This window comes from Phragmites australis, chromosome 4, assembly GCF_958298935.1.
Source record: "Phragmites australis chromosome 4, lpPhrAust1.1, whole genome shotgun sequence".
NCBI lineage: Eukaryota > Viridiplantae > Streptophyta > Magnoliopsida > Poales > Poaceae > Phragmites > Phragmites australis.
The window spans coordinates 3,967,434-3,978,038 of NC_084924.1; the positions used below are offsets into that span (position 1 = coordinate 3,967,434).

At 44.5% G+C, this 10,605-nt stretch overlaps 1 pseudogene; it reads right to left on the reverse strand.

Annotated features, from left to right (window-relative positions):
- Positions 1–10,252, reverse strand: LOC133914020 (uncharacterized; annotated as a pseudogene).
- Positions 10,253–10,605: the final 353 nt, after the last annotated feature.

The window sequence follows — 10,605 nt, forward strand, 5'->3', positions numbered from 1 at the left end:
TAAGATATGATGTACAGATTAATTAAATAGAAGGTAAAATTACACTTTGTATTGTCCATGGACGATGCAAACACGACCGAAAGTATAAGACGTCGACCTTCAAAATTATCCACCAACCGGCTGACCGGTCGGCCACGGCGTTCGGCGCTAATTTTTTACGTTACTACGTACGGATTATTCGTGCACGGCGAGCTCGCCGGCCGTCGGGAACGGCACTGATAGACGAGGAGCAAGCACACCTCGCTCACAACCTGGGCGTGGGGCGGAGGCGGTCGCCCTCGGTGAGGATGTGGCTGCGGTTGATGTCGGCGAGCGACGTGCAGCCGCTGAGCGCCATGGTGAGCTCGAACTCCTCCCGGAGCATCCGCAGCACGTTCCGGACGCCGGCCTCGCCCTCCGCCGCCAGCGCGAAGACCACCGGCCTCCCTATCTGTAACAACAACACGCAAGAACCGGTCCCTTTTACACATGGATCGGAGTTATGCATCACGCACGGGAGCTGGGTCGCGCGCGGTCACTTACGAAGATGCCGGCGGCGCCCAGGGCGAGCGCCTTGAACACGTCGGTGCCGCGGCGGACGCCACCGTCAAGGTACACCGGGATGCGCCCCTGCGTGGCCATCACAACCTGAGGCACGTGCACAGGCGAACAGCTTCGTCAGTTACTGTCTCGCTGCATGCTTTGCCGATCACGTTAGCTGCCGGGAGAGAGAAAAAGAACAAAAAAAAGCGGATGCTATTTGCTAAGCTCATGTTTTTCTTCTTCTTCTTTTCAGACGAACCTGAACCATCCGATCTTAATTTGATGGCCCATATCACTTATTTTACCTCTTATCTCCAACGCACTATTTTCATCTTGCTTCGCCTCTCGTTTTGCCCCGCACCTTCAACCTCCTCTCGTCTCCGACGACGGATCCATCACCACCGTCTGCCGTTACGCTAACCAATCCAATTTTTAGCTTCCCACCGTTAACCTCGTCCACCGCCCACGAATCCGGTGGTGCCACCGCCACCACACCGCAGTCCACCTTCAATCCGGCGGCCACCAAACCCCCTCTTAACCCTTGGAGTCATTGGTAAGCCCTAAAACCCAAATCCTAACTCCTTCTCTAAACTCGCCAGCGTTAACAATGGCAGCTGAAATAACGTGCTCGATTTCAGGCATTGAAGATTAAGAAGTGGAAAAAAAGTACGCCACACGTAGTACCTCCTCGAGGGCGCTGATGGTGGCCGGGACGTAGTCCAGCTGACGCGCCCCGTGGTTCGACACGATGATGCCCGCTGCGCCGGAGTGGACGGCCAGCCTCGCTGCGATTTCATAGATTCACCGGCGTCGGTCCGGTTCACGTATTCGTGTTCGATTCGTGTGGAGAGAAAGAGAAGGCTCCGAAGAAGCTTTACCGTCCTCTGCAGTGATCACTCCCTTCACCAGAATCGGCAGCGAGGTGATGCTCTGCAGCCACTTGACATCCTGCACATTCATCCTTACACTCTCAAGAGTTATCGGCGTTCTATGCATTGGCATCGCCAGATCAAAGCAGGATCATGCAAGAGACGTGACGGCAGCACTACCTTCCAGCTCAGGGTGCGATCAATTTGTCCTGCAACGTACGACGCCAGCCCAGAATCATTGGCCTGCAACCACGCGTGAGAAACTGGACAGAAGCGATCTGCAGTGAACTGCGAAGCTGACAGGCACAAACCTGGTCCATCTTGCCAAGGTCCAGACCCTCAAAGTTCTTCAGCGTCAGGAACGGCGGCAGAACGAACCTGCAGAGCAACCAAAGTTTCTTTTTAATAACGGGAAAACACCCCGGCCTCTGCATCCTGAGATGCACACAGCCAAGAACAGCCAAAGTTGATGCTCAGCCATGTCAGGATGCATGCATGGATGGAACGCATTTTGAGATCCGATAAGGCAAGGGTAGCCAAGAACCGACCTGTTCTTGATGTCGGCTTCGCGGCGGCCTAGGCGTGGAGTGTCCACGGTGAGCGCGATCGCCTTGAACCCAGCCCTCTCGGCCCTTCTGACAAGCTGCTCCACCACGTTCCTGTCCTTGTACACCTACAAAGATTCATGGCACACATGGCAAAGCCATCATCATCAGAAAAAAAATACATGTGTTTCTCTACAAATCGTCTGACAGGAGTAGTTTGTCATGCTTACATAAAGCTGGAAGAAACGGATTCCTGGCCCGGTTGAGGCAACCTCCTCAACGCTTGAAGTAGCCCATGATGAAAGTGTCTGGCAAAGAAGGCAACATCAGGGTATATTCAGGATCGTCTATCAGAACATTTAACATGCATTTGATTACTGTTTTGTTTGGTTGTTATCCATCAGAAAACAAAATTGTTGTCTGCCATTAGGAGAGGAACATACCATGATAGTTCCTGCTGCTGATGCTGCCCGTGCAGTTGCGTACTCCCCTGAAGACATACGATCCCAGTTAAGCCACCTCAAGAAACATATGCTTCATAATTTACACTGCCCCATTACGCAGAAGTTACTGATTCAGTTAAATTTAAGTACATGAGCATGATAAGTGTATATAGAAGGATACTGATGTATTGAGCGAATACAGTCTATATGAACCAGAACAGCTGCAAGGGCATAACTCCATCTCCAAGCCAATTGCGAAGCTAACAAAAGTGTTAAACCGATATACCTTCTGGGTGAGCCATCTTCTGCATGGCACTGGGAGCAATCATAATGGGCATTGAGATCTTGAATCCCAGAACAGTTGTGGTCATGTCGATCTTCGAGACATCGATCAGTATGCGAGGGCGGAACCTGATCACACAAGATTACAGTCGGATTCTGAAGCCCACAAGATAACCAAAAACAAAGACCGGCCATATCTGAAATTACTGAACATTCATCTTACATGACGCAGTGTCATTAGAAGAGCATGCGGCCTTTTTACCTTTTTAATTTTTTAGTGTTAATGGTTTCATAGCAAGGAATTATGGTGCCATTAGATATTTGTGAGATAGCTTGATTACTAGATCATTGGAAGAAACCTAGTATACTCAAATCAGATAGAAGAAAGTACAAAGTAATTGGAATTTAGAAGTCTGACGGAAACAACACACATGATCTCCCCTGTGTTATGCATGGAGTCTAACTAGGATTGTTTCAGAACGCAATCCTATTTGTTTGGATTCAGGGAATCTGAGATCCAGAGGTGCAAGCAATTCACCTTCGAGAGATAGTGACTTTTAGTTGACACCTTCAAGTACCTTGTTCATCAAAGGTGGCTGGAAAAGAAATCAAGAAGACATGTTGATGGTTATTCTATGGATAATCGGCATGGCAACCTATGCGACATCAGGTAGTTCATGAGAGATTGGTATAGACAACATACTGATGAGCAGACAAAAAACAAGCAGGATATGCTGGCCAAGCTGACCTTGTTGGATGGCAAGGCAGATGTTGATGGGTTGACTATAGAGGAATGGAAGAGTAGATACAACTTAGAGGCAAGCTTTGAGAACATTCTCTTATGGAAGAGATTCTTTGGGAACAGAAGGGGGGGGGGGGGGGAGACCTTGATCGAAGAAGGGGACAACAATACAAGGTTTTTCCATCTGCTAGCCAATGGGAGGAGGAGGAAGAATCCGATCTTGTCTTTGAAAACTGATCAAGATCAGATGAGCTCTCAAGCTGAAATTAGAGATCATATCTATGGGTTCTATAAAATTCTTTTTGGCTCTGATTCTAGAGAGGGGCTTAGGTTATATGACTCTTTCTAGGACAACCATAATAGACTGCCAGCTGAAACTTGAGAGAGTTTGACTCAACCCTTCTCTACTCAAGAGATTGAGGAGGCCTTCAAAGACATGAAAGAAGATGCTGCTCCTGGACCTAATGGTTTCACTACTACTTTCTTTAAGATCTTCTGGGACCTGGTTAAGGAGGATAATTTTGACATGTTCATAGACCTCCATGCAGGGATGTTGGATATGAAAAAAATTAATTATGGTGTTCTAACTCTGGTACCTAAGGTTAAGGAGGCTAATACTATCAAGCAATACAGACCTATCTGCCTACTCAATATAAACTACAAGGGTTTCACCAAGGTCCTAAATAACAGACTGACCCTAATAGCCAAGGAGGTTATTAGCCATAGTCAAACTGCCTTCATCAAGGGTAGAAACATCTTGGAAGGGGTGGTGATCCTACATGAAGTTGTTCGTGAATTAAAAAGAACAAGATAGCAAGGGGTGTTGATAAAAATTGACTTTGAAAAGGCCTGTGACAAGGTCAATTGGAATTTCTGGATGAAATCATGAAAGGGAAAGGGTTCCCTACTAGGTGGATAGATTAGGTCATACAATCTGTCAAGGGAGGCAGAGTTTGCATTAACATTAATAGACAAAAGTGGCTCATACTGTAGAACCTACAAGGGTTTAAGACAAGATGATCCCCTACCCCCTGCTGTTCAACATTGCTACAGATGTTCTTGATAGGTTGATGAACAAGGCTTCATCTAAGGGCTTGATTAAAGGGGTAGTTGACCACCTTATTCCAGGGGATCACCCATATTTAGTATGCTGATGATACAATCCTGATGAGTGATGGTTCTGATAAATCTATCCTCAATCTCAAGATCATCTTATACTACTTTGAATGGCTACTGGATTTAAAATTAATTCCACAAAAGTGAGATCTTTGCTGTTGCAATGAATCAGGATGAACAGGAAAGGGTGGCAAACATGCTCAATTGCAAAATGGGACAACTACCATTGAAGTATTTAGGTATCCCTATATCTGACCACCATTTAGTAAATTCTGCCTCAACTGAGGTTTTAACAAAAAATGATCAAAATGTTAAACCTATAGAAGGGCAAAAATTTGACCTATGAGGGCAGATTGACATTGACGAACTCGTGCCTAACTAGTTTACCTCTATACATCATGGGATTCTACCTCTTTCCCAAAGGGGCACATAGGAAGATGGTTTGAGAGGTGCTAAGGATATAAACAGATATCATATGGCCAAATGGGTAGCCGTATCCAGACCTAAATACTATAGGAGCCTTGGCATCCTAAACACCATGATCATGAACAAATGCCTTCTGGTCAAATGGGTTTGGAAGGTGGTATCTGGCTCATAAGACATCTGGTGCAAGCTGCTAAAGGCTAATTATATGCCAGAGGTAATTTTTTTCACATCCAAGCAGAGAAACACTTTATAGTTTTGGAAATGCCTACATAAGGTCAAACATCTCTTTCAATAGGGGGTTGTGTATAAGGTTAACAATGGCAATAAGGTTTCTTTCTAGAGGGATGTGTGGCTAGGAGAGACCCCTTTAAAAACTCAATTTCTTGGCTTGTTAGGCATGTGTGCTAACCCTGATGTTTAGTAGCTGATTGTTGGGGTAATAGTGAGTAGGAGATCTAATTTAAAAGGAGTCTAACGACAAATGATCTACTTCAATAGGAGGAACTATGACGGAAGCTGCAGAATGTCTATTTGAATGAAAATGAGGATGCAATTGTTTGGGCTCTAGATAAATTAAGGAGATTTACTACCAAATCTTTGTATAAGTTCCTAACTTTTGAAGGGGTGTCCTGCAAGGGTCTAAGACACTATGGACTTGCAAAATACCACTTAAAATCAAGGTGTTCCTGTGACATATGTTGCACAATAAGTTTCCAATGGCCACCTCCCTCAAGAAGAGGGGTTGAAAAGGAGGCATGAATTGCTGCTTGTGTGATGAGCCTAAAACGGTCAACCGCATCTTCTTTGAATGTGCGTTGGCACAATTTACTTGGAGTACTTTGCGAGACATATTTAGCTTGAATGGGTTCTCCATTTCGGTAGCTGACTTATGGATGAGCTGGCTTACGAAGAATTTTAAAATTTCTCAAAAGCTAGGACTCTTCCTTTTTACAGGGATTGCTTGGGCTTTATGGCAGACACGAAACACCATAGATATCGAGAAGAAATTCTCCAATAAGCCTACGGAAGTACTGACCCTTGCTATATCCTTCGTGCAAAAATGGAGTATTCTTCTCAAAGGTGATAGGGCTAAGGTGGGAGAGGCCGCAGATCATGTTCGAGAATGGCTACAGAGGTTCACTCCGGCTGAGAGAGCTGCTACTAATGTTTGTGAATTATAACCTGGTGGCTTGTTCTCCATGTGTAATGGGTTCCTAGTGGCACTTGTCTTTGCTTCGGTTCCTAGTGTGATCCTTTTTTCGCTGATGGTCCCAGCTGTTTATGGGTTGGTCTATGTAGTTGCTACCTCGTTGATTAGGGGCTCTGTAGTCTGTTGATATCCCTAGTTGTCTTCTGTCGTGTTTGTTTTCTTGTACTGTTATTTATGAATCTATTATTTAGTTTTCAATGTAAGCTGAGGTAATCTCTATTTAAAATAAAATAAAAACACCACACATGATCGGTTTCCTTGATTGAAACTTTGCAAGTTCATCGTTCATACTAAGTTTTTTTTAAAATAATGGAATAAAATCATTATTCCAGCCTCTGCAACAGAGGATGCACCCAGCTGTAGTCTACGCGAAATGCGAACGCGTCCGGTGAAGATAAACTGTGACTACCAAGAATTTGCACTGGTGCAGTGCTAAAGGACACGAGTACAATCTTGGAGCATGCAGCGAAGAGGGCTTACAGGATCCTGGAGAAGGCCTCCCTGTTCTCCTTGAGCGTCCACTCGTCCTCGGCACCGGAGGCGTAGTAGTCGTAGATCATCTTGGGAAGCTTCTGCTTCGCGATGGCCTGGTACTCCGTGACGTTGGTGATCTCCCCCATGGTGTCTTCGCCGCAGGAGCCCCCCGCACCACCCTGCAACCAGAAAGCAAACCTTGGAGGGTGATCGAGGTTCTTGTTGTGTACGTATTCAATTTATATTCTTGAGATGAGATGACAAGGTCAGATTGCATTTGACTAGAGATGATCTGCATGCTAGTATAATTACATTTACACCTGGATCAACGACAGCTAGCTCAATTCATGCAAGCATGCAGTAACTAAAGCCTCCAGTTAATCGTGAGGTAGTCGTTTGTTCTAGCGTTGCACATGGCTAGTTGAGTTCCTCATTCATCACCAATCTAGGCATCAGTTGTTATAGAATTGGGTAATGAACCTGGTCGTGTTTTCTAATTCGTTCCGATGCGAAAATCAAGGAAAGAACTTCATAGGTGTTGTTCTTATACTGTCAATCCATATTAATCATCGTAGGCTATCACCATATCGGGTTGTACGCGAAGCATTTCCCTATAAGAAACTCGTTTTCCTTATGCGCTATTGTTGTCATACTCACTTGTTTGTAAAAAAGGAAAAAGTTCTAACGAACTTGAATGATTGATCGTGTGAAAAGAAAAGTTAAAAAGACACCGTCTCGCCTGCTTCAGTTCTCTGAAGCAGCTGCATGTCAACAATTGAGTTTGCCCGTCAGCATTGTTCAAAATTCATGCAAAAGAGTACAGACTACTAAACCTTGAACACGCAAGACATAAAAACGCATGCAAAAGAGTTCAAAATGCATGGCAGACAACATAAACACTGATAAAAAAAACTTATCGAATAAGCGAAGGCGATGCTAAATCAACACGGCAGAACTTATCTTTCCCTCTGGCGATGAATTTCTCTTACCTTTACAGGAGGAGGAGGAAGGGGAGGAAGGCAGTGAAGAAGGGAGCAAGAGCGAGAGGGAGTGGCCGGGGTGCAGGTAATATAGGAGTAGGAGGTGTCGTGGTGAGAGAGAGAGAGGTTTCTGCACTTGGAGACAAAGATGGGGGAGACGTGGAGGTAGTCAGGAAGAAAACAGGATGAGCTATTGGAGGTTGGGATGAAGGATGGCTGCTCCTACACAGCTTCCTCATCCACTTGCATCACCACCACGCATTGGCTCAATCCAAAAATGGAGGAACACGATAAAGAAAATAATTTCTACATTTTTGGGTTGCATTGGAGTGGTTTATCCCTTCCCCTTGTCACAAAAAATGGTAATTTTTTGCCTTGTTTTCTAAGGGGGATAAGACCATAAGAGGAGTTGGTGTGGGATTTGTTGCATCTTATGGGCCCTTTGGTTTCTTACGTGGGCCAATTTTAGGATGAGTAGTACAGAGAATATGGGGAGGGTTAGGGTTCAGGACCTGGTTGACCCAATTCTCAACGCCACTGGATAACAATTATTCAGGCAATTGACGATGAAGGGCATCTATATCTTGCAGTCCTACAAGCTATTCACAGTTTACAACAATCTTCATTTTTTTTGACAAGCCAACACACCCGAAATAACAGCCCCTGGGACAAACCATGCTCAACAAGGGCAACGCAGGTGAAACAGCCGCAGGTAAACCTGACGGTGCCACCAGAAAATGGTATAGGAAATACGCTTCAGGTTAGACCAAGCTTCAACTTCGGCTGGCAGCTGATCCCAGCTCCTGTCTCATGCAAGAACTGTTGGAGTTATTGGCCTCAACAAGCCAACAATTATTCCGAGAGGATCCTGCTCTCTCATGATCTGTTCGTCAGCTGTAAAAACAAATGTGAGAACAGAAAATAATTCCATGGTGTTTACTTGTCTTATCCCACGATGTGGTTGGTACCACTCGATGTCAAAATGAACTCCTTTTACTTGGCAACATAATAGAAAAGGAACAAACTAGATTGTGTTCCACATTTTTTGGTACAATGTTAATATTCACTGCAAAGAAGCTATACTGCAGCTGCATTGAAACGGAAGCGGTACATTACCAGCTAACATTTTTTTATTGCAGACTAACCACCACTTGACAGAGCTACATGCATACTAGGGAAGAACATGACAAATATGAAGAGCATATGGAATTACTTTTTTCCCCTTTAAATTCAAAATGCACCTGAGCCACATCAGCAGATTTCTCTTCCCATAACAAACTCGTCATCCGCCGTACACAAAAACTGTTTCACTACCACAAATAGGGGTCCTTACTTCCCCCTACCATTCTCAGTCCAGACGCTGTCCCATGAGTTATTGTTAGCTTTTGGCGCCTCAACATACTGCTGGCCTGGTCCCTCGAAGGATCGAGCTTCTGTGCCCTTAACACTGCCCTTCTTCGGTTTTGTTTTGATCCCCAGCAAACGCAGAACAAACCTTGCAAGCTCACCATAAAGCATTCCAGCCCGGTCACAAAACTATGGAGATAATAATATTGGATCAGGGAGGCTACAAGAAATATACTTGATGCAAGTTTAGTTCAACTGGGAAAGTACCAAAGTACTAGATAAAAGATACCTGCAAAAGAGCTGTGATGAACATGTGGAATGCCTGAGTGTTTTGGCTTATGAGAAAACTAACTCGTCCGCAGAAATTTACAACACCATGCATCTGCAGTTAATGAAAGACTTAGTTAAGAAAATGCCAAAGCGTATGAATTTTTTTAATCAATTGTTTCAAAGAACAAACTATATGTAGTCACAACATAGATTTTCGTTTTGAATTACGACTACAACTAAAATAGAAAACACATAAGCTTCACGAAGTGTAACTATCATGGCATGCCAGGGAATACAGGGTGGCTAAGTTCCAGGAAACATTTGAACGTGAGATTATCGCCATGTGAATGTAGCACTATAAAAACCTTATTCATGCTCAGCTGTGTGGACGATGAATTGAAACTAATCATTATCTAGCTCAACAGTGAGTTGGTAGTAAACGTATATTACCACTTGTAGGAAGGACACCCAAAAACCAGGGGGTGGGGCTGGAGGGCCAAATGAATTCGGACCCTGATTGTAAGGACCCGAGCCCATACCATAACCACCATAGGGTCCTCCCATCCCACTGTTATACATCGACCCACCATACATTCCGGAACCTCTATACATACTGCCATAACTTCCTCCATTTCCATAAAGCCCACCACTACTATAGGGCCCACCAAATCCACCATAAGAGCTATACATACTGGACCCATAACCTGCATTTTGAACAAGGGTTAACATTTTGAGACAAAGAAATATTTGATAACTCTGCAGAAATTATGAATTACCTCCATAAGAATTTCCATAGCCTTGCTGCTGCCAAGGCCTTGGGGGCACAGGCCTTGAAACGTTGCTGTTTACATTCAAAGTAGCATTGTTCCCTGTAGCAGAAACAACTTCTCCATGTTTTGCTGTCCCAGAAGCTTCAACAGCATCACTAGTACTACCTCCAGAGGGGGGCTTGAAAGGTACTGGACCAGATGAAGCTCCTGCACGTTCCCACGGCTTTGGTGGTGGATTACTACCTGCCAATCACATCCATGAATGATGGATTTGCTCTAAGCCTCTTAACCACAAACAAAGATGGCGCTACTCACAAATTGAAAAGCAATATAGAGTTGTTTCTTAGAGACAAACAGCTGTGACACATAAATGCGTAATAGGAGCTTAGGAACTAACATCAGATCCGGGCAACATAACAAATCAGACACACTAAGATGCTAGCTAATAAACAATAGTAGATGACTTGCAGGACAGAAAGACCAATTTTATGAAGATGCCACACACGGGCAAATATATCAATAAGTACTTTACAATATTAAAGAAAAGTTGATACTACAGTGCAGACTGCGCAATCCAAACAGCAACCACCATTTCAAACCCTGACCATT